Consider the following 24,508-nt stretch of genomic DNA (forward strand, 5'->3'; position numbering starts at 1 on the left):
AGTGTGTTTCTAAATATGGAGGGTCTGAAGACTTTGCTTCTGGGTTAAGCTGACTGCAGCCACCAGAGAGCCCAGCTCTCAGCAAAGAAAAGGTAAGTTAAACTAAGTAGAGTCCCTCCAGAATGGAAGGATTGAACCAGTGCCCTAGTAGGTCACAACTGACTCAATACCGAAAAAAAAAAAAAAAAAAATTACAAGAGATTCAGAATGAATGCTGAGTTGTGAAAGCCAAAGGCTAACCAAATAGCCTCAGGACTTACTGGAACCCGGCTCTCAAATTTTGCTTCAAGCACTTGTCCTTGAGTTTGCACTACAGGTATCACTGACTTTCTTTGAGAACTAGAAGCAACTAAGAAATTAAGTCAATGGAAATTAAGTAAACATCACCTGAGGGAAAGGGAAGATTCGAAATAAATAAGATACATTCGGTACAGAATCCAGAAGGAATCTTGTGTGATCTCTCCTGCACGAGAAGTCGGCATTTGGAAACCACTGGAGGTGGGGATCAAAGCCGCTCCCTGTCCAGCCACCTGCCCAGAAACTGCCCGAGCACCGGCCCAGCACCGCCGGGGCAGGTGTCCTTCCCCAACACAACGGGCGCTCCGAGGGACCAAGCTGTGGTGGCGGGCTCCCGGTGCGTCGCCGGGCAGCCAAGGGAGCGCCCTCTGCCACCTCCACCCAGCCCAGCCCCAGAGCCTGCCGCCCGGCCTCGAAGGATGCCCGGGTCACCTGAGCCACCGCGTCCTGACAGCGGACAGAGGGTGTGCCAGTGGGCTCCCGGGCCGGCGCGCTGGGGATCCTGGTGCCTGAGCGATCGGCGGGAGACTGCGCCCCGGCAGCCCGGCGGCCAGCCTCCAGCCCTCCGCAGCCCGCCCAGTAAGTGCAGATCCCCCCTCTCCTCCCGGCCGCTCCGCTTGCTCACCTCGCGTGGACCGCTGCAGCCCGGACGGTGGGGTGCGGACATGCCCCCGGGGTGCACCCACCGTGCCGCGTCCCCGCGCGGTGGCCCCTTCCCGGGCCCCAGGCGCCGCGGTCCGCGCTCCCGAGGGGCGGGGAGCGGACGCGGCGGAGGCGCCGGCTGGGCTGGGGGCCCCACGGGCAGCGCGGGAGGCGGAGAGCGTGGCGGGGAAAATCCCCGCGCTCAGCCTCCGAAATGCACCAGAGTTCAACGCCCCCAGCTCCGCCGTGGACTCTGGCCGGCGGGTGAATGGGATTTATCCCGGGATCCGCTCTACGGGCCGCGGCTTGGCGAGGGGTGAGGGGCCGCCTCGCGGTTATGTAATGGACCTGCCCGCTCTGACCCGAGCCACAGCGCTCCGGACTGCCCGACCCTCCCCGGGGACGGCGGTGCGTTGCCCCTGACCTAGCAGGCAGGCAGAGGGGGCTCGGTGTTCTCCAAAAGAACTTTCCCCTGCAGGGTCAAAGAGCAAGCTCTGCTTCAGGAATCCAAGGACTCCCTGAGGTGTACGCGGCAGGGATCTCTGCCCGTGCAGCCCGTCCATTTCACAGCACAGAAAACTGAGGCTCCGACGTGTTTAAAGCGCTGTTTCTTCGAGTTGGAGGACCTAGATTCAACTCTCCCGAAAAGCCGTGACCGTAGGCAAGTTACTCAAACCTCCGAGTTCAGTGTCTCCACCTGTAAAACGACGATAATAGTGTCCACTTCCTGTGCTTGATGAGAGGACAAAATGAATGAGGCGCAGGAGCCCGGTATGTAACACACCCCAGTAAAAATTAATGCTCATGCTAAGGTTCGCCCCCTCCGCCAACGTCGCCCTAAAGTCGGCTGTCCCACGGGCCTGACTAAGGAGCTGCCCCAGGGCCCTTCCTGTAAATCCCACTTCTTGTCAGGAGCGAAGTCTCTGAACTGAGGAGGTCAGATTCCAACTTCTTGGGGTCTACATGCTTGCTACTCCACAAAGCATCAGCGTCATCTGGGACCTTGCTAGAAATGCAGAATTGCAGGTCCAACCCCAGAGCCACTTATAACAAGAATCTCTAGGTGATTTAGTCAGTGGTACTTCAGAGTTTCACAATGAGTCCGACTTTTTGGAAGATTTGAGAAGGGGACCAGAAAGTTGTGATGCAGTGGCCACACCGATACCTTAGGGTATTTTTAAAAACAGACCGCCAAAGTCCTTCCTCCTATTACATCTGGCTATTTTGTTTCTTCCCCTCTCCTCAGTTTCCTGCTCTTTATAAATCTGGATGAGCTAGCTCTTTTCACCTGTAAAAGAAAGCTCTAAGTTACCTGAAAGTAAAGACTAGTGAAGATACCTTCAAGGCACACTATAGAGGGCCTTCCCTGGTGGTCCAGTGGTTAAGACTCCCCTTCCAACACAGGGAGTAGGAGTTCCATTCCACATGCCCTTCAAAACAAGCAAACAAAAAATGCAGCAGAATTTGCAAATAGGACTTGTAAAAGAATTCATTAGCGTTGAATATGGACTTAAAATGTTGAGACTTCGGGGAGCCCTGAGCTTTCAACTGTGAAGGTCTTTTGGTTAAAAGACTGGGGTACTTTTTGGTTCAGAAAAATAGTTTTCTTAGTTAAACATTGCTTTGGGTGGCTGAGAAGCCCCATTTTTCCACTAATGTAGGATATCCAGTTGTTTTTAAAAGTTTTGAAGAAGAGGAAGAAAGCTCACAGGCTTTCCTCCATTTACATCACTTGCCATAGAGGCCCTAGAAAAGCCAAGGGCAGTTCTTTTATTTATGTCATGAAATGTTGGTTGGTTGTGTTGCTTCTTCAGGTTTAGCTCGGCTGATCCTATCTCTGACAGAATGATTTTCATCTTTTCAGAGGTGAGACTTGGTGGATTATTGATGATGGTGCCGATAGGGAAGGTCACTCCCATCTGCCTCCCCCTTTGGGGCTCCCCCTGCCCCCAGGCAAGGCTGGTTCCGAGGGGTGGGTGGTGTGGAGGTGGAGTTGGAGAAGATGGAAAGAGGAAAGGATTCTCCTTTCTGTGAGGCCGGAGGAGCTGGGAAGGAGGGGGACAAACCCCTCTCCTTGCCTTGGAATCTAACGAGGAAAGAAGGGGGAAATGCAGCGTTTCTCTTGAAGAGTGCTATCCAATAGAATTTTCTGTAATGGTGGAAATGTTCTGTGTCTGTGCAGTCCAAAATGGCTATGAAATGTGGCTTTGTGGTTTAGTTGCTAAGTTTGAGGCCCCATGGACTCTCCCATGGACTCTACCAGGCTCCTCTGTCTGTGGGATATCCCAGGCAAGAATATTGGAGTGAGTTGCCGTTTTCTTCTCCAGAGGATCTTCCTGGACCAGGGATGGAACCTTTCATCTCCTGCAGTAGCAGGTGGTTTTTTTTACCACTGAGCCACCAGGGAAGCCCTAAATGTAGTTATTTACATTTAAGTTTTAATCAAAATTCAAGTTTTTTGTGTTTGTTTCTTGTTGCTAGTCCGTTGCAGCAATCACATTTCAAGCTCTACACCGATGTGTAGTTAGTATCATACTGGACAGCATATCAAACATTTCCTTCATCACAGGAAGTTCTGTTGGGCAGCGGTGCCTAGAGGCCAGGATTTTGGTGAGGAGGTGAACCCAGGTATTTCACCTTTTCCAAATTCTAGTCAGAATCTCATCTGTCCTCTGGCAAGTGGAGGAACTGATCATTAAACCTCAGCCATTGAGTCCTTGTGAGAGTCAAACTGGAATAACCCATAGAATGTGCTGGTTGCCATGCCCTGCTCATAGTAAATGTGCAAAAAGTCTTAACCAGTATTAATAGTTATTTCACAGTTTTAAAAGTTGGGGGGACATGGTACTACAGTTACATTGTTATTAGTTAAGTAACCTTTTGCTGATGTGGTCAGCTACTCTGGTCCCTCACTGAGCATCTATAGCTGTGCTCCAGCCCCCTCCTCTAGCTTCTTCCTCCCCTTTGTGAGCTGGTCACTATCTGTGCTGTTTTGGCCTGGAGGCACAGCCTACTTGGTCAAATCCCTACCATTCGAGCCCAATAAATAACAAATGTGTGAACTAAAGTCACATTGTACCATGGTTCAGGGGAATCGATTGTCAAATGAGATTCTCAGAAGCGTGACACCTTAGGGTACATCCATTATAGAAGGAATTGTTTGTTCCTGTTATTTGGTCAAACAAGGATGTGTGGACTCAGCAGAGAGAAACGAGAACATTGGCTCCAGATAAATAATATTTGGGGTGTCCACGTCAGGCTGGAAGCTACCAGGAGGTTGGAGGTGGAGGGGGATGGAAACATGAAGCTTTTATCTAAATAGGATTTGAAAGTTTATTTCCGTGGCTGATAAGGATTCCAAGGATAAACTGTAAACAGCATAAAAAAGATGCAAGTATTTTATGCTGTCAGGTATGCAAATGAGGGCAGTGCACAGAATGGGAAATCGTGAAATTCTTCGCAGAACACCAGGAAACAGCTTTCTGAATAACCTTCTCAAATTCTTGTTCTTTGACTTCTTTAATAAGATCACATCCTGTGGGCACCTTTCAGATTCCACTTTGTGTATTGTCTTCCTTGGTTCCTGTTCCATCACATCACTTCTTCTGAAAGTTTTAGAATTCAGGCTCTATTTCTCTGCTTTTCTTCCTTCACCCAAATCCTTATCCCTGCCTTGTCATGACAGTGACTGAACACCTGTCTGTCAGAGGCAGTGCATTCCCAGTTCTGCCCTCTCTCTGAGCCCCCAGGTCCCCAGTGGATATTGTCACTTAAATCTTCCCCGCCCCATCACTTCAAATGTTAACCTCTCAGGAACTTGCTAGCTGGGTGACCTTGGGTAAGATAAATAACAACTCCAAACTTCAGTTTCTTCATTTATGAAACAGCAAAATACCTTCCTTCTAGGACTATGTTGAAGGTTAAATGAGACATATATAAAAAAAATAAAAATTAAAAAAAAATGAGACATATGTGTGAGTGCCTAGCGCAGTAGCTAATATATTGTTGTTTTTGTTCTTTTAGACCCAAAATCATGTATGACTCATTGTGACCCCATGGACCTTAGCCCACCAGGCTTCTCTGTCCATGGGACTTCCCAGGCAACAATCCTGGAATGGGTTGCCATTTTCTTTCTCAAGGGGTCTTCCTGTGTTGGCAGGCGGTTTCTTTACCACTGAGCCCCCTGGGAAGCCAGCTAATGCATAGTAAGTACTTAATCCACGTTAGCAGAATGCTTCTCAGTAGCCAAGATATGGAAACAAACTTTGTGTCTGTTGATGGATTAATAGATAAAGAAAATGTGATAAATATATATTATTGACATAATAAAGAAGATCCTGCCTCTTGCAACTGTATGGTTGAACCTGGAAGACAATTTGCTATATGAGGAAGCCAGACACAGAAAGACAAATACTGTATAATCTCACTTAAATGTGGAGTCTAAAAAATTTAAGTTCATAGAAGCAGCGAATAGAACAGTGGTTGCCAAGGCCTGGGTGCCATGGGAAGTCGGGAGATATTGGCCAAATGGTATCAACTTTTAGTTATAAGATGAGTGAATTCTGGGGATCTAATGTACAGTGTGGTGATTATAGTTCACAATACTGTATTTTATAGTGAAATTTGCAAAGTGAGTAGATTGTAAATGTTTTCACCACACACGCCAAAAAAGGTAATTGTGTTATATGTTAGTGGTTTTAGTTAGCTTGATTGTGGTAATCGTTTCACAGTATATACATATATCAAATCATCATGTTGTATGCTTTATGTTTAATTTTTATTTGTCAATTATACCTCAATAAGTTGAGGGGGGTAATTAAAAATAAAATAAATGTTAGCTGAAAATACACCAAATACAAACACTCCTCCTCCCTGTCTCATTAACTATTCCCCCAACGCTGACAGAGCAGGAACTTCAATAAATCTTTTGGAATGAGTGAGTAAATGTTAGTTATGCCTCGCCTTTGTGGTCACCTCTGTGATTCTTCCTCTTTTAGATTCATTCGATTAGTACTTATAACATTTACCCTGAACTAAGTCACAATCATAGGCGGGACCATGACAGCCCCACACCTAACCCATTGCTACAACTTGCTCCCTGCCTCATGGCTGATGTGCGGCTTGAGAGTTCTCTGACCCAGCTTGGATGTCTTCTGAGGACACCTGAGATAAGAAAATTTACATGGAGATTGGGAACGAGAGAGTAGCTGCTGGTTTTTTCACTCGACTAGAAGTGAAGTATGACCAAAAAAACTGGCGAGAAATTCCCTGTGGTCTGACCACAGACCTTGTGACCTACCCTTTCTTGACCCATAGAATCAGCACACAGTTAATTTCTTCAAAATCTTTCAAGTTATTGCTCAAACTTTTATGTCATTTTCCTCCTGAAATATGCATTTGAGTTTAGCATTTTGTATCTCCAAGTCAAATTTAAATAAAATTATCTAATTTTCATCATGTTAAGAGATGCCGTACACCTTCCCTTCTCTGAACAGCTGTTGGGAGAGTTGTGAGGAATTTGTTGATATTTATCGAGTTCCTTTCATGTCCCTGAGTCTGGGTATAGATTTCCTTCTATCCTCACAGGACTTATTTTCCTATTGAGGGACAGAGCTCAGAGTGGTTAAATAAATTGCTCAATATTATGCAACTAGAAAACTGTGCTGGCATATGAAGCCAGGTCTGTTTACTCTGGGGTAGGCTGCAAAAACAGCTGGTATTCTCCATTCCTGTTTCCATATCCTTTGCAATGTGAATTAGCTCCAACCATCAAGAAGTGGGGCCTTGTTTCCCCAACCCCATGAATCAGGACTGGTCCAGTGACTATTTTAACCAGTGGGAAGGAAGAGTGGTGGGCCAATACTGAGTCTAGACCTTAGGGGCCTTGCCCCCACTGGCTGTCTTTCAGTACCCTTCATCACCACAAGAATGAGCCTGAGCTAACCTGTTGGGAGATGAACGAACACATGGGAACAAGCTCAGTCAGTTCAGTCACCCCAGCCAAGTCCCCAGACATCAGAAGAGCCAAGCCAAGATTAGCAAAGCTGGCTGCTAGCCCACAGCAGGCTCTGGGTGCACCAGTGAGCCCATCTAGACCAGCTCAGATCAGTAGAACAGCCCAGCCAACCTACACAGGCTCAAAGATAAAGGTTTCCTATTGTAGCCACTGCGGGGTTGTGGTGGTTTGTCATGCAGCATTATTTAATCAAGAGATAAGTAGTATAAATTCACAACATCTGCAGATCTTGTATTTACCTTGTAATAGTATAAGAGAAAAGTTTTTGCAAACATGTCTATCAGAAGTCTTTCTTCCCCAGTGTTTATCATGCTATTATGCTCTTTTCAATGACTCAAGAGGGGAAAAAAAACCCTGTTGTGAGCAATATATTAGAAAAAAGAAAGTATTTGTGTTTAATGGGCCAATTTAATGAGCGATCGAATTGCAAACTGAACTACAGTGTGTGTCTCTTCATTTCTATCATCAGACAAATCCAGCATAAACAAATCAACCAGTGTTTTTGAGTGTCTAGGCTGTGCGTGGTACAATAGTATTTTAAGACAGGGTTCCTGTCATCAAGGAATTTACAATCTAGCTGAAGTAGAAATGCAGATGAGAGAAGCTGAATAAAAGATTTCAAAAACACCATCGTCACAACTTACCACTTTAGAAAGATAAGGTGCATGATCATTTTGGTAAAGGAAGTCAATATTTGTATTCTAACTCAGTTCTTGCTGTCCAGTTGCTAGGTTGTGTCCGACTCTCTGCTAGAATTCAGAGAAGAATCTAAATGCTTGGGACAGAAACTAGGTAAATGCTGACTTTGCAGGTGGTTCTGGAACTCCTTGGAGCAAGTCAATAAGCAGATAGGAAGGCCCTCATGGTAGGGTGAAACTGCAGGTAATAATATTAGCAGTGAGAAAGTGCAAGGTGTGTTTGGCGGTGAGTAAATAAGTCTTTTTGATGAGAACAGGGAAAATCAATAGGACAAAGTGACTGATTAGATAGGGAGTGAAAGAGACAGAACAAGCACACGTGTCTCCAGCTGGGAGGACGGTGATCATTAACAGAGAGAAGGGTTAAGAGGTAGCAGTTGGTCAACAATTCAGTATACATGTGGAGCTTGGGGTGGGTGTGAAATACCCATCAGGCTGCTGGGAATTTAGGGCAGGGGCCAAGAGAAAAGGTCAAAGTTGGAGATAAGGCTTGAAAATCTTCAGTGCAAGAGAGCTGAGATGAAACCAGAGCAAGAGGACAAGGCCTGGACCTTGGGGAATGCCCACAATGTCTAGTAGGGGAGATAAGGAAGATGCGTAGCTGACAGCTAAGCTGGATGGAGCAAGTGCTACATGAGTCACAGAACAGTGATAACCATTCAGGGCTAAGAGGTGTACAGCCGCAGAGCAGAAACTTGCTCTTTCAGAAGAAGAGTGAGTGAGAATAAGCAGGACCTGCTCCCTGCTTGTGGAAGCTTCCTGCTTCTGGAAGTCGTTTGAAGAGACGCATGGTTCCAGCTAGGCAGCTCACCTGCTAACATCAGAAACACAGTGAAGACCAATTAGACTTTAATTGCAAAAAAAAAAAAAAAAAAATCAGCCAGCTTTGTTTGGGGCTGATTTACCTTTTTTGACTCTCTCTGTTGATCTTCTTAATGGATTAATTAGCAAGTTCCTGCTTCACCTTTATTCGTTTTGATAAATTCAGACAGTGCAAATTGAACAAAATATTTGATGAGGATAAAGCCAACCCAAATAGATAAGGCATCAAGGTAAACAAACAGTGGCCACATCCCCTTTTAGTTTCTATGCTAAAAAATATATCTTAAGTGTTACATAAATTAACATGTATTGACTGGGTGCTGCTGTTTCTGGTTTTTCATCAGAGACACATTTATACATCCCTATGAATTAGTCTCATGATTATAGACGATGCCATGATAGCATCATTAGGTGAAGAAAATGCAATTCATCCCAACCACTGGAAGAACCACTCAAAGAGTTTCTAGCAATATAAATAATAGTCATTGGTTATATTTTATTTCAGTAGAATGTGAAGAATTGAAAAGCACAAAGTGAACAAAGGGCCACCTTGGTTTTTATATGGTTGTTAAAAGCAAACTGCTTTCCAGTTGCTTAGAGTATTTCCAACCAATGTGAAGGTTAGTTGAAGGCAGTGTACTTGTAAGCAAGACGCATCCTCGTTAACCTGTTATATACTTGCTCCAAGTGCTATGCTCCGGAAAAATGGCATGAAGGAACAGGTACATTAATAATCTTTCCAAATGGTCCAGAATCCTAAATTTGAGAATCATGACCTAGGTATTCTAGGGAGACCCAAGGATAGTTGGAAAGGGGGAAGGCATCCCAGTGGACTGGACCCTCTTTAAGTAAAGTAGTTCTCCTTTATGGTTTTATTGTATTGGACTTCCAACTCATTCCATTCATCAAGACAGATATCTAAGTTTTCTCTTAGAAGTCTTAGGTAATCTTACCTCCCACATCAATCCATCTGTAAGTCCTGTCAATTGTCTCGTCAAAATATAGCTCAAAATCTGCCTCCCTCTTCTCCATTTGCGCTGCCAGCACCCTAATCCAGTCTGCCATCTTCTCTTGCTTACTCCTGCTATAGCATCCTAACCCATCTACTTGCTTCTGCCCCAGGCCTCTGCCAGTCAGTTGAGAACACTAAGAAAGTTTTTCTCAAAACTTAAATTAGGACTTCCCTGGTGGTCCAGTGGGTGTAGAATCTGCCAGCCAATGTATGGGCCATGGGTTCTATGCCTGGTCTGGGAAGATCCCTCATGCTGCAGGGCAGCTAAGCTGGTGTGCCACAACTATTGAGTCCATGTGCTGCAACTTCTGAAGCCCATGTGCCTAGAGCTCACGCTGGGCAACAAGAGAAGCCAGCACAGTAAGAAGCTGGCCCATTGCAACTAGAGAGTGACCCCCACTTGCCGCAACTAGAGAAAGCCGGCACACAGCAGTGAAGATCCAGCACAACCCAAATTAAAAATAAATTAAAAAATAAAACTTAAATTAGATCACATTGCCTCGCAGCTTAGAACTTTTCTGTGGTTCCCAAAGTACCAACCTGGACTCCTCTGACCATGGTCCATAAGTGTGCCATGCCTCTGCCTGTCTCTGCATCATCTTGTGCCACATTCCCCATGTCTATTATTATTATTATTTTTTTTAGCATCAAGCCAAGGAGGCAGTTCAGTTCAGTCGCTCAGTCATGTCCAACTCTTTGCGACCCCATGAATTGCAGCACGCCAGGCCTCACTGTCCATCGCCAACTTCCGGAGTTTACTCAAACTCATGCCCATCGAGTCGGTGATGCCATCCAGCCATCTCATCCTCTGTCGTCCCCTTCTCCTCCTGCCCCCAATGCCTGCCAGCATCAGGGTCTTTTCCAATGCGTCAGCTCTTCACATGAGGTGGCCAAAGTACTGGAGTTTCAGCTTCAGCATCAGTCCTTCCAATGAACACACAGGACTGAACTCCTTTAGGATGGACTGGTTGGATCTCCTTGCAGTCCAAGGGACTCTCAAGAGTCTTCTCCAACACCACAGTTCAAAAGCAGCAATTTTTCGGCGTTCAGCTTTCTTCACAGTCCAACTCTCACATCCATACATGACCACTGGAAAGGAGGCAGAGGCTTTTGCTTTTGTCTTTTCCTCTTGCCTGGAAAGCTCTTCATCATTTTTTGCAAAGACCTCAATTTCAATATCCCCTCCCCAGAGGTCTTATCAGACCATTCTAACTTAAACTCAATGTCCCTCCTCCATTATTTTCCATCTTAGCACTTTTTTTCTCCTTCATAATTTTTTTTGCAACTTTTTGTTGCTATCTGCATTCATTTTGTTTGACCCTCAACTAAAAGTTCAATGAGAATAGGAACTACACCCATTGTGTTCACCACTGTGCCTGTGAACCTAGCATGGTGCTTGGCATATATTTAGGAACTCAGTTATTAGATGAATCAATGGTTAAAAGGAGTCAAAGCTTTCAAGATGTGGAGTCCCTGAGACAGACAAGCTAGGCATTTTGAATGGGGTGACAGTGTGCATTCAGGAATTAAACTTCATTCCAGAGTTGCATTGATGACTGGTGATCTGAAATTCTCAAGCCCATGCTCTTCCAGCCTAGTAGAGCTAGATCACGTTGTCATTGGGAAAGTTTTATGAAGCTAAGAGGTTGCTTTGCCCTGTTGAAGAGAGACGACGTATTCTTGTTTATCTGTATGTATGAATGTATCAAAGTAAGAAATAAGAGTTGTAGTTCTTTGAGGGAGAATGCCAATTGATTATACAACATGCATTATTAATACTTGTTATGGTTATATAAAAACTCATACAAAGCCCATGTAACCTCATTTCCAGAGTAGGCTTCTGGCCAAGAACATTATGACAGTCTAGTTTGGCGTTAGCATCATCTGGAGAGGGTCTAAAGCAGGGTTATTGAATTAGATTTAGCTGCTTGCTAGCAACATATTGCATTTCCCATCCCCAGTGGAGGTGGATGTGGGAGGGGAGGGGGCGATGTCATGCTGGGAGGGTGGGAGTGGGTGAGGATGATGAGAACTACCTCTCAGCTCCCTTCCAACTGCTTCTGATTCTTCCATTCCAGCTGAGCCAAGTCAGCCTAGCTAAACAGTTATGGAGGGCCTTCTGTATGCCAGGAACTGAGCTGGGATCATGACCATGAACAATGTAGACACCCACTCTGCCCTAACAGAATCTGGAGATGGTCAGTGGGAGGTGAGCACGACTTAGCAAAACCAGATGGTGACGTCAGTCAGTACTTGGCTGTCCTCTTGGAATGTCAGTTTGGCACAAGAATTAGCCATGTAGTGAACAATAAAAAAAAATATAGCACTTTCTTGAGTGGTGTAAAATATTTTAATCCCCAGTTCCATGAAATGACTATTGGATGTATTTGAAATGGCCCCAGAATTTGAAGTCTCAGCTGCCTTCACTTGAATGTTCCTTCATCCCCTCATTTGTTGGAGCTCTTTCACCATAGCTACATGTTTATTGTATTTCCTGGGTGATACTGAGCCATTTTTTCTTAATTTAATAGTAAAATCCGTATGCACTTCTCTTATTAGATTTATTAGAAATAATAGAATGTCTGACTTGCCCAGAATTTCATGATATGCAAACCTGCAGCTGTTTTCCAGTATCCTGTTTTGTTTACAGTTACTTACTCATGGTTGATGGAAACACGATGGTGCCAATTTGTAACCCATGGCAGCCAGAGTAGTGCACCTTTTATTTTCTCATTAGCCCCTCTGCAATAATCATCATTTTCCATATTAGGTAGTATATTCATTGTTAGTATAAATCATATTCTTCTGAATTGTCTCAGCACCAACATTGCCAAGTAGCTGGCTCTTTTCACACCTACCTTTTTTAAGCAAAATATTTGCTTATTTATTTGGCTGCACCAGGTATTTGTTGCAGCTTGCAGACTCCTAGTTTCGGCATGTGGGATCTAGTCCCCAGACCGGGATCGAACCCGGGCCCCCTTCACTGGAAGCACAGAGTCTTTAGCCACTGACCACCAGGGAAGTTTGACACTTACCTTTTATTTAAAGTTGACAATAGTTGTCTGACTAGTTGCCAGATGTTTCCTCCACTTTTTTCAGCTATTTTATGACTTAGTGGAAAAAAAATTACGGATTATGTGATGATGTTGGACAAGTCATTAACTTCTCTGGGCCTGCTATTTTGTCTGTAAAACTGAAGGATTTAATTAGGTTAGAGGTTAAATTACTGGATGGTAGGCAAATTTAGCTCTGAGATGGCTTGAAATGGCCTTCGAAACATTTAGATTAATTCACTGACAGCTGTCTAAAATTGGGAGACTTCCTATAAAACTCCAGATTTCTAGCTTCTGTTTGAAAGATCAACATCTGAATTCCCTTGAAATGTCTGGCTCCAGAGACTCCCTGCCTCTGTCTCAAATCCTCATATTCACTAATGACTGGGGGGAAGACACTGCTAGTCCCTTGCATTTCTTTTCTGATGGCACCTGAAGATGGTTACAACCCATGCCCTGTTCCTGCTGAAATCTCGCAAGATTTAGAAGAACCAGGCTCAGAAAGGGAAGCTCTCCTGATGGTCTAGAAAATTCCTTGAGGAAAGAGAAAGAAACAGAGACCTCACCTCTACGATAGCCTTTGGCCACTGTTCCTATTGTGATCTTGCATTGCTCAATATTTATCATGGCTCTGGTTGAATGCATTTGTTTAAAAAAATTTGGGGGGTGGGGGGAGGTAGGGTGGAAAAACTGCTGCCAATGCAGGAGACACAAGAGACACGGGTTCGAGCCCTGGGTTGGGAAGATCTCCTGGAGTAAGAAATCGCAACCCGCTTCAGTATACTTGCCCGGAAAATCCCATTGACAGAGGAACCTGGTGGGCTACAGTCCATGGGACTGCAAAGAGTCAGACAGGACTGAGTGCGCGCGTGCACGCACACACACACACACACACACACACACTCACTCACTCACTTACTCACTAAGGGTGTAGGACAAAGGGGTTTATCTTGCCGCCCCCTTGCCCCTTCTGGTTCTCTGAACCCACTTTCCCTAGAGCAGTTTTTTCTGTCTGCTAACTTCAGGAGAAGGTGTGTGTGTGTGTCAGGGGAGCTGGTCTTTTTTGGGTTTTTTTTTAAAGAAGAAAATTCTGGCCTGAACTGCTGAGGAGAGAGTGGTCTTTAAATTGGACACCTGCTCTTCACCTAATCGCAGTCCCCACCTGGCCCATTTTAGTTATTTATCCATCTGGTCCCTTTAGTCATCTGAGTTCCCACTAGGAAATCTCTAAATCCTCCTGCATCTTAATAAATCTAAACATTTTAAGATATTCTTTCAAAGGAGTCTAACCTCCGCAGGCAGGTATATCCCTCCCTCCCTCCCTCTCCTGACAAGAGTATTACTAGTCTAAACACAAAGATACAATCCTTGTCTGGGTTCCAGCAAATCCCCAGAAAAATCCCTAACACATAGAGGTATTCAGTAAATATTTGTGGAATGAAGCATTCAGGATTAGCGATTAACTTTGGAAAGGATCTATGATGATTAACAGAGCAAATTAGTGTTTAAGAGGACCCAGACAACCACCTTAATTGCAGTATCATTGTATTTTATGTTACCCAGTAGAGACAGATAGCCAGCTTAAAATGCTTTGGTTTAAATAGTTTGTTGTTGAGCAGTCTCTCAGTTATGTCTGACTCTTTGTGACCCCATGGACTGCAGCAAGCCAGGCTTCCCTGTCCTTTGTTATCACTGCCTATTAACATGTCCTGGGTACAAATACAGTCAGGCTTCTAGGTTTCAATTTTATTTCTGTAGGAGGATAGGTATATATTCCATGCAGTAATGAAGAAAAAGAACAAGTCTGAGTATTAAAGAAATAATGAGTTTGCTTCCTTTACTGAGGTAGTCTTTTAAAAAAGGCTTTGTGAAAATCAGGTTCTTAATGGCGCCAGGGCAGGGATAGGCGGCTGAACACTGCCCCCTTGTGTGGTTAGTATTAAAACTTACAACCTAAGTGCCTACACTTAGGCTGAAACTCCATTACTTTGGCCACCTGATGCGAATAACTGACTCACTGGAAAAGACCCTGATGCTGGGAAAGATTGAAGGCACTAGGAGAAGGGGATGACAGGGGACAAGATGGTTGGATGACATCACCGACTCGATGGACGTGAGTTTGAACAAGCTCCAGGAATTGGTGATGGAGAGGGAAGCCTGGCATGCTCAAGTCCATGGAGTTGCAAAGAGTCGGATACGACTGAGCGACTGAACTGAATTGAAGTGCCTACACAGATACAGAGAACAAACTAGTAGAGGTTACCAGAAAGAAGAAGGAATTCGGAGGGACAAGTTAGGGGAAGAAGATTAAGAAATATGAACTACTGTGTATGAAATAAATAAACAACAAGGATAAATTGTACAGCACAGGGAAACATAGCAAATATGTTTGTAATTATTTTAAGTGGATATAATCTATAAAAATATTGAATCACTATGTTGTGCACCTAAAACTAATATACTACTGTAGATCAGCTATACTTCAAATTAATTAATTAATTAAAACTTCAATCTGGAAAGTTTTTAAAGAAAGAATGCTTCAGTATTTGGAAAGTACTTATCAATAATCTCAGAGAAGAGACTGAGAAAACTGCCTCATTTGACTTCAGAATAACTATCAATGTCAACTATCAAACCAGCCGACAACAGTGGATGGAGAACAAAGATTTTAGACATTTTTAATTATATCGTAAAACTCACCAACTAGTGTGTATTGAACATCTGGATGGAAGTCACTGGGATAAAGGTGGTGAATAAGATCATGGAGTTCTGAGGAAGAATTTCACAGCCCTAAATTTGGACGGTTCTCTGTAGGGTTTAACTGCTCATACTCCTTTGTAAGAACAGGAGCTTTGTGACGGCAGCAACCCTTTCTTCAAAGACTAACTGTCCTAAACCCCAGGCCTCAAGGTCATCAAAGAGTTGATACCACTTTGCCTCATCTGTTATTGAGAACTAGTTCAATATTGATAATAATACCTAACATTCTGTGAAATATATACATGTGCCATGCACGTATCTATGTGTTTTACATCCATTCACTGATTCAGTCTGCATAGTGACCCAGTGAAGTGAATATCTGTATTGTCTCATTTCACAAGTGAGTAAAGCCATAGAAAGATTACTCTGCTACTATGTACCCACTGGTAAACTGGGGAAAGCTGACTACTCTGTCATGCTGTCTCTTGATGACAAAAGCTAGCCCAAGGGCTGCATCTGCCCACAAGGGTCTTTTCCTAATTAGCACAGAGGTGCTGGGAGCCAGGTACTGAGTTGAGTGCTTTGTTATCTCATTTCATCCATTTGTCCCCAAGCCTCTGCCTGTTCTGTTTTCAAGATCCCAGTGCTTTCTGCCCATGCAGAGAATTCTGTATTGCTTACATTTTAAGAAATTTAGGTCACATGAATCATTTATAGACCAACCTCTGAATACTACCTACTTGCTTTGATTTTTATCTGTCAAAAGATGCTACAGGTGTTAACTGCTTGGGAAGCTTTAATTAAGCAACCAGGTCAACTAGGGGAGAATGAGTAACTAAAAGAAGCTGTTAATAATTTAAAACATAAGCTATTTTAAACCTATATTTTGTGCATCTTTAGTAGTGATATTTGTATCTAATAATTTGTTAATTTTGCACCCAACCAACACTCTCTTTTTTGTTTGGTTGGTTGGGTTTTTTTGTTTTTGTTTTTAATGGTCAGGCACTAAATTTGGTAGTGAGAATTCAATAAAGAATAAAATTATTACCCTAAAGAAAATCCTAGTCAGATAAAGGAGAAATATAGGAAATGGAGCTTCCCTTGTGGCTCAACTGGTAAAGAATGCACCTGAAATGCGGGAGACCTGGCTTCGATCCCTGGGTTGGGATGATCCCCTGGAGAATGGAAAGGCAACCTACTCCAGTATTCTGGCCTGGAGAATTCCATGGACTGTATATAGTTCATGGGGTTGCAAAGAGTCGGACACGACTGAGTGACTTTCACCCTATACACTCTCTTTAGGAAACGGAACTTATTTACTTGTCATGATATGTTTAAGGGTTATTATGTGTCAACTGGGCGCTAAAGGTGTAAAGAAGCTCTGAATTATTACCACCAGAGAGGACAAATGCTTCTCATCAAAAATATATTTCCATTAAGTCAAAGTTTTATAACTAAACAAATTAGGAGTATCCAGCACAAAGTTCACTGACTTAAAAGTGCTAGAATTCGTCACAGAATCTTCTCAGACCACTCTCTCCAAATAATCTCAGAGAGATACTGAAAGTGGAGTTGCTTTTTAAACTTAAAATTCATGAGAAGCCTTTAGCTTAATTACACTGACTACTTTAAAGAAAATAGCAATTGTATGCATAAACACCAGTGATTATGAATCTTTAAGTCCTCAAAATTAGTCACAATTAGCAGTGTTTCCCAGATTACAATGTACTTTCACAGACATTTTTATTTGATACTCATAACATCCCATAAGGAAGGTTTTAACCTACTTTCATCTCTTTCTAGAGGATTAAGTAAGTCCAGTGAGATTTGCCCTTGGTCCTTTAGGTAATAGGTAAAGCCAGGTGTATAAATCAAACCAAGTATTGTGTAGATTTCACAATGACATTACAAAATCCCTCATCATGTTTTGTTATTCCTGTCTTGACAGGGTTTTTTATCATTTACTGCCAGCTTGATGAACAGATTCGAGCTACAATAATTCAGTATGAAATAGATATTTTCAAAACACATCTGAAAAGTAGTATCTACCTCCGCAGAAGCCACTGTTACTTGTGACAGCATATAATGGCCAGATTCACGGCCTCTTGTATGTTGTGGTGTCAAAGCATCCATAATGGCTGATTCATCAGAAGTCAATTGGCTTTGCAGTGAAAGTAGTTCTTGAACTGATAAAATTTTACAGTTTAATTTCACTAATACTGGGACAGACCAGGAAATTCCCAAGAAAGCAATGCCATCTAGTGGTAAAATCAGACAGATGCCATATACCTTCAGTAAATTGCAAGTAAAATATATAGAGTAACTTAGTTAACCATGAAAAGCAATGAATTCTCATACTCTGAATTCTTTCCAGAAGGCTCTCAGTTGACTTCTCCCACATCCACTCAGAGTAATCACTATCTATGGTAGTGATAGCCTCATGGAATGTATTTCTTTAATAATAAGACAGTCAAAACGACTCCTTGATCCCCGGGCTGCAGAATGGATGTTGCGTCACAGTATGAAACAGTATTAATCTCTTTATACATATACATCAAAGCTCTTGGATGACTGGTGTCTTGTCAATGAGCAGTAATATTGTGAAAGGAATCTTTTTTTCTGAAGAAGTAGTTCTTAACAATGGGCTTAAAATACTCAGTAAACTATGTTGTCAGCATATGTACTATCATCCAGGCTTGCTGTTCCATTTACAGAGCATTGGCAGAGTAGATTTAGCATGCTTCTTAAGGGCTCCAGGATTTTGGAATGGTAAATGAGTGTGGGCTTTAACTTACTGTTATCAGCTGCCTTAGCCCCTAACAAGAGAGTCACCCTCTCCTTTGAAGCTATGAAGTCAGACACTGGCTTCTCTTCTCTAGCTGGGAAAGTTCTAGATGGCACCCTCTTCCAACAGAAAGCTATTTCAGCTACACTGAAAATCTGTTGGTTAGTGTAGCCACCTTCATTCCTTATCACAACTCCATCTTCTGGAGGACTTGCTGCAGCTTCTAGATCAGCACTTGCTGTTTTGCCTTGCCGCTGTTTTATGTTATAGAGATGACTTTTCCCCCTTAAACCTCATGAACCAATCCCTGCTAACTCCAGACTTCTCTTCTGCAGCTTCCTTATCTCTCTCAGCCTTCACAAAATTAAGGAGAGTTAGGTCCTTGCTCTGGACTAGGCTTTGGCTTAAGGGAATGTTGGGGCTGGTTTGATCTTCTATCCAGATCACTAAAACTTTCTCCATGTCAGTAATTAGACAGTTTCACTTTTTTATCATGCCTGTGTTCACTGTAGTAACACTTTTAATTTTCTTTAAGAGCTTTTCTTGGCAGGGTGGGAGGGATAAATGGGGAGATTGGGACTGACATATACACATTTATACATATAAAACAGACAACTAATAAGAACCTGCTGGATAGCACAGGGAATTCTACTCAGTGGCCTATATTGGAAAAGAATCTTTTAAAAAAGAGTGGATATATGTATGTATACATGTATAACTGATTCACTCAGCTTTCAACATGCCTCCTTCATTAAGCTTAATTACTTCTAGCTTTTGACTTAAAGTGAGAGGCATGTATCTTTGGGGAATTCCCTGGCAGTCCAGTGGTTAGGACTCTGCTTTCACTGCTGAGGGCCTGGCTTCAGTCCCTGATCAGGGAACTAAGATCTCACAAGCTGCATGGCGGGAAAAAATGAAGTGAGAAACAGGCATCTCTTCCTGTCACTTGGAGGCCATTGTAGGATTGATAATTGGCCTAATTTCAATGTGGCCAATTGAAACATTATGGAATGTTTCTTAGGAACAGGGAGGCCCAACGAGAGGGGGAGCAATGGGAAATGGCCAGTCGTTAGAGCAGTCAGAACACACTCAACATTTATTGATAAGGTTCTCGGGGTCCCCCCAAACAATTACAGTAGTAACATCAACGATCAGTGTCAATGGATCACTATAACAAGTATAATAATAATGTTAAAAGTTGGAAGTGTTGTGAGAATTACCAAAATGTGACACAAAGACATCAAATGAGCAAATTCTGTTGGGAAAATGGCACTACTAGACTTGCTCAATGCTGGGTTGCCACAAACCTGTAGTTCTTAAAAAATGCAACTTCTGTGAAGTGCAGTAAAGTGAAACACAAGAAAATCAAGTGCGTCTTTGCTCTGCCTACTGGAGAAGGACAACACACTTCACAGCGGGGCCCAGGCAGGGGGGCCGTGCAGGGGGCCTCCCGAGAAGTTGGTTTCAGAGCTGGAGTTTGATGGAGACCGACACATTGTGCAGAGAACTCGGCTTAAGTTTAAAGAGGCTGCCGTGAAGTCCAGTCGGGGCAGCAGTGCGCGTCTTGGCCTCTTCTAGCAGTGAGACCCCGGTGCTCATATTCTGCAAGGAGCTCTCACCTGTCAGCAGCAGGCAAATAGCTGAAAGGGAACTCACACACTCTGCGTGCTGAGAGCCCAGGGCAGCTCTTTCATAACCTTCTCTTGAACTTCAGACTTATTCTTCCCATGCATATTTTATATTTCTAATAAATATAAAAATGTTTTTATATTTCTAACATGCATCCATAATTAATATGTGTTATTGAAATGATATATTTCCATGAGTACCTATAAATGCAAATGAATAGGAAAAACTTGGCAGTGTGTGTATTGAACTGCCATCAGTGCTTCCCTCTGGGGAGGCAGGAAGAGTGGGAAAGGGGAAATAGGTAATTATTTGATGTGTGATTGAATGATTACATGGAGGTTGTATTATTTGTATAATTTTTAAGTTGGCAAAACAGAAATGTGATTTGTACTTTTAAATTCATTTTGTTGAAGTATATACTTGATTTACAATGTGTCAGTTTCTGGTGTAAAGTGATTCAGTTTTAATATATAATTGTTTGCATCTGCTAATCTCAAACTTCCACTCCATCCCTCCCCTATTCCCATTCCCTTGGCAACCACTGGTCTGTTCTCTGTGAGTCTGTTTCTGTTTCATAGGTGAGATCATTCGTGTCCTATTTTAGATTCCACATATAAATGATATCATATGGCATTTGTCTCTTTCTGACTTCACTCAGGAAACTATATTCAATATCTTTTTTTATTTATTTTTTTTTAATTTTATTTTTTTATTCAATATCTTATAATAACCTATAATGGAAAAGAATTTTTAAAAGTGTGTATATATATATATATACATACACATACATATATATATCTGTATCACTTTGCTGTACTTTGTTATTTTGTTTGAAAAAACACAACATTGTAAATATACTTCCAATTTAAAAAAAAAAACAAAAAGGCTGAGGAAAGACTAGTTGAAGGAAACATTCAGTTGTTCAAGATACTCTGAGTACCTGTTAATACCAGGTACCAGATCCTGTGCTGAATTTTAGAATGTTTAAGATTCTACCAAGATATGGACTTTTGGATCATTAACAGCTGCCGTTGGCAGAGAAGCGCTGGGACCTTGCATTTTGCCTCCACACAGTCTTCTATCCTGAATTGTCTCAGTGTGGGAATGTGTGCCGGCTGTAAGTCTCCAGTGACTCAGAAAATGAAGTAAGTGTCCTGACAATATGAGTGAGCTGGAAAGAGAGGGGAAAGGAGAACCCTGGGGGTACCTACCGCTTACACTCACTCTCCTCAACAGATGTACACATCTTCAGAGTCATGATTTCTGAGCTAGTGTCCCTGAACATCTCTGTGCTCCCCTAAGGACAGAGGAAAAGAGGGTAAATTATGGCCCCTCAAACTTCAAAGCAGCAAAATTTTCAGAAAGTTCAAATGGTCCACTTCTGCCAATAACACAGGGTGCCAATATAGTCCTGCCATCTGTTTTAAATTCTGACTGCCACAACTGCTACATGTCTTAAATAAATATTTAAACCAGCTGCCAAGAGGAAATTTTGTTAATAGTACATTTGTTAAGTATCTAATTTCAAGTATGATATGGAAAAGAAGTATGAAGAGTTTTTAAAAGACTAGAAAAAACTTTTTTTGAGTAGAATGGAATGCAAAGGTCAATTCCATGCTTATTTGATTTCCTCACTAAACCAGAAAAGTTTGCCATTCCTAATCATGCCAGCTGACTCTTTGAGTTAGTGTGTGTTATTAATCACCATCATAACTCCGACTTAAACACAAAAATGTGGTGCGGTCATGTGATTGGAATGTTCTTTATCGTCCCTGCCTTTGGGGAATTAAAATGCTAGCTTTAACTCTTTTGAAAGAATGATCCCTATTTCCTAAATCATTTTCTTCAGGAAAGTCAAGTTTATTGAAAATAATGGGGGAAAAGAAACAAATAAACAAAGAGAGAGAGAAATAATCACTATGCAGTGTTGATTCTGGAAGTAGATATGTGCCTCACAGTCTTGAAAAACACCCCTGCTTGGTGGGCTGGGTGGACGGCCAACTGTTAGAACAGCCAGCTGCAGTTGTGAGAACAAAGGGTCTTGGCCCAAGTGATGTGATTGGCTCAAGTGTCAAAGTCATTTGGGGATTTTGTATACTCCCTGTTGAGTCTTTGTTTAAGTGCTACAAGGAAGCTGTAGGAGGTCATAATTGCAAGAAATGCAACAATTAATAAAAGCATGCTTTGAATAGAGTTTTTTTAATTAAAAAAAATTGCTTTCTTGAAGTATATTTGATTTACAATATCATGTTCGTTTGGCTTCCCTGATAGCTCGTTTGGTAAAGAATCCTCCTGCAATGCAGGAGACCCTGGTTCAATTCCTGGGTCAGGAAGATCTGCTGGAGAAGGGGTAGACTACCCACTCCAGTATTCTCGGGCTTCCCTGTGGCTCAGCTGGTAAAGAATCTGCCTACAGTGCAGGAGACCTGGGTTCGATCTCTGGGTTGGGAAGATCCCCTGGAGAAGGGAAAGGCTACCCACTTCAGTATTCTGGCCTGAAGAATTCCATGGTCTGTATAGTTCATGGAGTCACAAAGAGTCGGACACGACTGAGCAACTTTCACTTTCATCATGTTCGTTATAGCCGTATAGCACAGTGATTCAGTTATACACATATATGTGTATATATATTCTTTTTCAAAGTCTTTCCCCTTATAGGTTATTACAACTATTGAGTAGAGTTTCCTGTGCTATACAGTACATCCTTGTAGATTAACTGTTTTATATGTATAACGTGTGTATATTAATCCCATGAGCAGTTGCTCAGTCATGTCCAACTCTTTGTGACCCCATGAACTGCAGTCTGCCAGGCTCCTCTGTTCATGGAATTTTTCAGGCAGGAATACTGGAGTGGGTTGCCATTTCCTACTCCAGGGGATCCTCCCAACTCAGGGATTGAACCCATGTCTCCTGCCTTGGCAGGCGGATTCTTTACCACTCCACCACCTGGGATTAAGCCCCATGTTAATCCCAAACTACTCATTTATCCTTTCCCCTACCTTCCTTTGCTCTTTGGTAACCATAAATTTGTTTTCTATGTCTGTGAGTCTCTTTTTGTTTTGGAAACAAGTTCATTTGTATCCTGTTTTTAGAATTTTTAATATAATATAAATATGTATTAATGAAAAGATATAATAGCAATTTGTGAACACATATTTAAAGTCATGAAACAGCTCTACAGACATGGATGCAGACCTATGTATATACATTTGCAGTGAAGTGATTCATATACTTTAAATTTTCAAAATGATGGACCTTTCAGAATAATAGAGTGTATACAAAGAAAAAATAAAAAGTGCGCTTTTTTCCTTTATATTTTCACTTCATTATCACCTCATTAAGTGGGAAAAAAACATGCTTCTAGTTCTAGATAAATTAAATGACCCCAGGGAGTAAATTTTTAGTAGTTACACAGTAAGAGTGAAAACAATACATTTATTTTAATGATCTTTAATTTAATATGGTACTGGTTTTTCAAAATAACGGGATTTCAGGATATGCTGGAAATTATTAGAGCTTTGTAAAAAACATAAATACCTAAGTGAATAAGTGACTCATGGTCATTTGGGAACTTTGACATTCCTGAACCTGAAGAATTTAGAGTAATTCCTCTTTTCTCAATTCACAGGGAACACTACTTATTTTAAAACAGAAGAGAAGGCCAAAAAGCACATGAAAAGATGCTCAACATTGCTAATTTTTAGAGAAATGCAAATCAAGTCTACAATGAAGTATCACCTCACACCAGTCAAAATGACCATCATTTAAAAGTTTACAAATAACAAATATTGGAGAAGGTGAGGAGAAAGGGGGACCCTCCTGGGGTACAACTGCACTCTTCACATGCTAGCAAGGTTATCCTCAAAATTCCTCAAGGTAGGCTTCAGCAGTACATGAACTGAGAACTTCCAGATGTACAAAATGAGTTTAGAAAAGGCAAAGGGAGCAGCGATCAAATTGCCAACGTTTGTTAGATCATGGAGAAAGCAAGGGAGTTCCAGAAAAGTATCTACTTCTGCTTCATTGACTACACTAAAGCCTTTGACTGTGTGGATTACAACAAACTTTGGAAAGTTCCAAGAGATGGAAGGACCAGACCACCTTACCCATCTCCTGAGAAACCTGAATGTGGGTCAAGAAGCAACAGTTAGAACCTTACATGAAACAATGGACTGGTTCAAAATTGGGAAAGGGGTACAACAAGGCTGTATATCATCACCCTGCTTATTTAACTTCCATGCAGGGTACATCATGCAAAATGCCATGCTGGATGAAGCACAAGCTGGAATCAAGGTTCCCGGGAGAAATATCAACAACCTCAGATATGCAGATGATACCACTCTGATGGCAGAAGGTGAAGAGAAACTCAAGAATCTCTTGATGAGAGTGAAAGAGGAGAGTGAAAAAGCTAGCTTGATACTCAGTATTAAAAAAACTAAGATCATGGCATCTGGTCCCATACTTCATGGTAAATAGAAGGGGGAAAAAGTGGAAACATGAGAGAGTTTATTTTCTTGGGCTCCAAAATCACATGGTGACTACAGCCATGAAATTAAAGGATGCTTGCTCCTTGGAAGGAAAGCCATTACAAACCTAGACAGCATATTAAAAAGCAGAAACATCACTTTGCTGACAAAAGTCTGTCTAGTCAAAGCTATTGTTTTTCCAGTAGTCATGTATGGATGTGAGAGTTGGACTATAAAGAAAGCTGAGCACCGAAGAATTGATGCTTTTGAATTGTGGTGCTGGAGAAGACTCCTGAGAATCCGTTGGACTGCAAGGAGTTCAAACCAGTCAATACTAAAGGAAATCAACCCTGAGTATTCATTGGAAGCACTGATGCTGAAGCTCCAA

The 24,508-nt window shown here is 42.3% G+C and overlaps 1 protein-coding gene and 1 long non-coding RNA gene across 6 annotated transcripts in view; one reads left to right on the forward strand and one right to left on the reverse strand.

Moving 5' to 3' along the window:
• SLC16A12 (solute carrier family 16 member 12) overlaps positions 1-7,688 on the reverse strand; it is a 107,506-nt gene extending 99,818 nt beyond the window's left edge. For 2 of the 5 annotated variants that reach the window (XM_043926341.1, XM_043926340.1), the window contains exon 1: positions 923-1,221. The gene's annotated coding sequence lies outside the window, so the exon portion shown is untranslated. Of the gene's footprint in view, positions 1-922; positions 1,222-7,599 lie in introns of those variants that run through there. The other 3 variants (XM_043926335.1, XM_043926338.1, XM_043926339.1) reach the window with 2 other exon arrangements.
• LOC122709189 lies at positions 721-23,597 on the forward strand. The gene is made up of 3 exons (XR_006345433.1): positions 721-876; positions 1,418-1,710; positions 23,283-23,597. It is a non-coding gene; the product is annotated as an uncharacterized LOC122709189 (long non-coding RNA).
• Positions 23,598-24,508: the final 911 nt, after the last annotated feature.

Source organism: Cervus elaphus, chromosome 15, assembly GCF_910594005.1.
Source record: "Cervus elaphus chromosome 15, mCerEla1.1, whole genome shotgun sequence".
Taxonomy (NCBI): domain Eukaryota; kingdom Metazoa; phylum Chordata; class Mammalia; order Artiodactyla; family Cervidae; genus Cervus; species Cervus elaphus.